This window comes from Olea europaea, unplaced genomic scaffold (genome assembly GCF_002742605.1).
Source record: "Olea europaea var. sylvestris unplaced genomic scaffold, O_europaea_v1 scaffold2865, whole genome shotgun sequence".
Lineage (NCBI taxonomy): Eukaryota > Viridiplantae > Streptophyta > Magnoliopsida > Lamiales > Oleaceae > Olea > Olea europaea.
In genome coordinates, this window is record NW_019247179.1 from 1 (window position 1) to 4,719 (window position 4,719).

Below are 4,719 nucleotides of genomic sequence, written 5' to 3' on the forward strand. Positions count from 1 at the left end.
TGCTACAATGACCCCATGCACGAAAACATTCAAGAAAAGCTATATTACAACTCCATGTCAAAGAAGTATAGACGTTTCAAATACTTCCGTTTTATTGGCTTCCAAAACAGAGTTTTATCATATTTGAGTTCTGATACATTGCACATTACTTCTCATAGAAAATTACCCAGGGAAGATTACGAACATAGGCTATAGTTGCATTACCCTAATCCAAGAAAAAGGTACATATAAGCAGCCGGTTGTATCTCATTTGTGCAGGAACTTAGTTTATAACGTCGGTGGGGATCCAAATATAGCCATGAGTTTGAACATAACCGGCCTTTTCCAACAACTCGTCTGCTTCTGCAGGGCCTCTGCTGCCCGGTTTATATGCAATTGGCTTAAACTCGCCATTGTCTATTCGGTGCAAAAGAGGCGTGAAAATCTCCCAGGCAGCCTGAAGAATGGCCAATAGGTATCAACATCATCAACACATTTGATGGCCAAAAGTTAGTGAATTATGTTGAATTATTAAGTACCTTAAGCTCGTCTCTACGAACAAAATGCTGCTGATCACCTCGGATTCTGCAAAAGGAAAGACAAATGTCGTTATTGGAACGGTACACATGGCTAGAAGCAGGGCCGGTCCTGTGATTGTCGGGGCCCGAGGGGAAGTCCATAAATTGGGCCCCCTGACGGAATCAACATAAATACAAAATTCAACGGTATATCTTGCATTCTATTACTAACTTAAAACTTAATATTAAAACAACGAACAAATATATTATTTCAATGATATATTATGCAACTTAATGTCCAATGATTAACCTAAAAGACAATTACGAAATATCTCAATTATCTCACATTTAGAGTTTTCAATATAGTTACTACGTACGCCTATGCAATTGTTGATCATATAATAACTATTCATATAAGCCGACCAGGCCACCATTATATAAGCTGACAAGGATTCAAACATTTCCAACATATTCAATAACAAGCTAGGGCAAGTCATTGCTGAATTGAGAAGTAAAATTTCGATGAAAATTATGGAATCACACTATTGAGAATTCCACCATCACAATTCATAAGCCTGAAATAAAAATTTCATCATTACACAATGCCCTATTGCCTTATGCTAGTCAGGGATGCTAAATAGTAAATAGTTACCAAACGTGATGAGGTTCAAGTAGGACATACATTCTTGGATCAAGGTATGTTGAACAAATTCCTATTTTCCGTTTTGCACATCCAGTAACATTTTCGATTATTTACGCAAAAATTTGAGCATTACAAATTTACGGAAACAATACAAAATTAAAATGACATACAAACTCTAGAGTTGTTTTAAAAATTTTGTGACCTTTTCTTGATGAAATTAAAATGGATCATCGATCGCACTGTCACAGGCATGAGGAAAAACGAATGAAAAATCAATTTTGCCTTTAACTCTCTAAACCCTTAAAAAAAAGAAAAAAGAAAAAAAGGCCAAAATTAGGCCCCCTTTGGTTTTGGGTCTGAGGCGTAGGCCTCAAATGCCTCGGCCCAAAACCGGCTATGGCTAGAATGTTAGGGGTACAGGCTTTTTTCACAGGTTTGTTGTTGTGTCAACACCCTGCTCGCCTGTTTTTCATTTTTTTTAATCTTCCAATGGAAACCCACCAAATGTTACTGCTGTAAAATTTCTGTTGATTTTTTCTGTACTCGTAGCATTTTTGAAGGTTAAGATCCTTGCAGAAAAACACAGCTATATTGGGTAAAAAACACCATGGTCACAAAACTTATGGTGAAGTTTTGTGTTAGTCAGCAAACTTTATTTTGTTTCAAAGTGGTTTCATCTCTGCATTTTTTTTTTTTTTCAAATTGGTCACTCACTTAACATTAGTTAGTTATTCTAATGGAGTCTCCAGCGTCGAAGACATCAACATTGATGCTACTTCAGATTGCCCTCTTTCGCGGCAGAAATTCAATTAGAAAAATATAACTTAATCGAGTGACCAAAAAGCAAACTTTCGTAACCACTTTGGGGAAAAAAAAAAGCTCAGTGACTAACATGAAACTTCAATATAAGTTGATTGACAAACTATGTTTTAAATCCTTGTAATCTCTAAAGTTTTGACTTTAGCAGTATAAATTTCTCTGCATCATTATCCCTGCAGATAAACTACCATAATATTCAAGAAAAAGCTTGAGCAAAATCGGAATAAGAAAAAAAATGTGCAGAAAAGTAATCATACGTATCGAGAATTAGACGTTCATAAGCCTCAGGAATGACAACCCCCTGATAACGTTGTCTGTATGACAAATCTAGTTCACTTTGAGCAGTCGACATTTCCAACCCAGGTTGCTTGACCTACATAACAGAAACGAACCATGTTAACAACCAAGCAAAAACCACGAAGTTCAAGTCGGGGAGTAGCAACAATGAGAATATCTTACAAAATATCTCGATGATCGAAGTTAAATAACATTGATCAAACGGAAGAAAATAAGAGAATCAAGGCTTAAGTCACTTGAAATAGACAAACAACGCAAATTTGAGTTCAAATTTCAAAATTTCATTGACAGACATATATGATTATGAACTAACAGCATTTATAGCAAGAAGTAAGAAAGGGAAGTAAGGGAAGGCTTATTTTACATGAGAATTTTGGCAGCTTGACTTGTAAATAACTAGACTGTCATGTCCATTTTAGTCAAACTAAAGACATGGAAGGACTGACTAAATTGAAATAAAGTTTAATTCACTTGTACAAGGTATTTCTAATTTGTCATTACAAAATATATCTCAAAAAACACCCACAATGTCAACAAAAAGAGCTGATTATAACCATATTCAAGTTTTTCATTGAAATAGAGCCAGACTGCATAAAATTCATGAGACAACTGACCTAGATAGAATATGTTTTTTCTTTCAAAAAATAATAAATAAAACAAAAGCAGTCAAGAGTCTGGTAAATATAAGACAATACACCATTTTTTAGGAGATAGCAAAGCAAAGACCACCAGAAAATAAAGCGTTTGATCGCATGATGACCAGTTTCAATGTTGACTTTGACCCAAAAACCATTCCTTGAGGTTGAAAATTTTCTATTTCTTATAACAAATTGAGCTAATGGCAGCAGGGAAATAACATGAGCATAATTATTCTTACCGTAAGCTTCATGTAAAATGGCCTCTGAAGGTTGCAGACGTATTACAAATTCATTTCTCCCTTGCTTTTGACCTAAATAAATTATATTGCATCAGATGTTGTCCTATTGAAAATGAGCCGGGAAAAATCTCTTATAGTCAGTTTGATTGCAAGAATAGAATTTGTGTGGAAATAAAACGAATTCTAGGGAATTAAATTGCCTAGAATTTATTTTCCTAGGAATTGTTAATTAAGTGTGTTTGATTAGTATAATTTTTCACTTGAAAAATATTGAAATTTTATATTTTTTGGTGTTTGTTTGACTTTGTTTTCCATAAAAATTGTCAATTAAAGGGATATAATTTTTTACAATTGTGGATTGAATTTGCTCCAATTTATTTAAAAAAAAAAAAAGGCTGGAAAACCAATTCTCATGGATTTGGTGGGAATTTGTTTTCCACAAAACCAAGGAAATTACACGGGGGGCGGGGGGATTGCCAAGAGAATTTTTCAATCAAACAACCTTAAAAGGTGAAAAATGGATATGGAAAATTGGGTAAATCAAACAGGACTTATCGATCAAATTGATACACAAAGAATGACGGACAGAGAAAGAACAAGTTAGATAATAGTAGGGACTTTTATAAGTTTCTTGTTAACATATGCACCAAACTTGGAAGTTGGAACTAAAGGAACTAAAAATAAATAAATAAGAATATTATTCACAATGAAGAGTTGTAATACATACTTTTGAAAATGTCACCAGGAACATCTTTAAATTGTACCCGAATATCTGCCTTTCTGGAGTTTAGGGCCTTCCCTGCCTTAAGGATAAAAGGTACACCTACGGCAAGTAATTTCATGTTGATGTTAGAACAAATTTAGTTCAATGTCGTACATGCAATTCTTGCTTGAAAGCACAAAAAGTATTCCCTGTATTTCTTTCTTTTCTTGCCTCAATGTGAAAACAGTATACAGCTCCTTAAGTGAACTAAACCTTATTCACTTATCAGTTGGTCACGTGTAGCCTTATTCTTCTCTACTATGTGAGAGTATTAACGATATGCCTAAAGTGCATGTGTAGTATGCAATATTTGATGGAAATGGACAATATAATAAAAAAGATTTAGCTTTATGTTCTTCCTTCACTCCAAAGTGTTGATATTTTCCACAAGAGTTGATATGCCATCTCACCTTCCCATCTTTCATTGTGTATTCGAAGAACCATGGTCGCAAAAGTAGGGGTGTTTGAGTTGTCGGGAACTGTCGGATCATCCCTATAGCCTTCATATTGTCCAAGAACCACCTCTTCATCTTTGATTGGAACCACTGATTGGAGAACCTGAGTTTCAACTAAATGAGCAAAAGAAACTAGGGAAGCTAGTGCATGGTCAAGTGAACTCCAAAAAATGAAGAAACATGGCAGAGAATATTATGTTTATCAAGAAATCCATATAAGGCTACAGATCATATTTTCTTTAAAACTATATCACACCAAATTTAATCTCACACTAATAATCCTGTATTTACCTTAACTTTCTCGTCTCTGATATGCTCGGGCTTCAGAGAAACGGGCTTCTCCATAGCAACAAGGCAAAGAACCTGCA

The 4,719-nt window shown here is 34.7% G+C and overlaps 1 pseudogene; it reads right to left on the reverse strand.

The window, feature by feature from the left end:
- Window positions 1-22: 22 nt before the first annotated feature.
- LOC111384196 overlaps window positions 23-4,719 on the reverse strand; it is an 8,981-nt pseudogene continuing 4,284 nt past the window's right edge.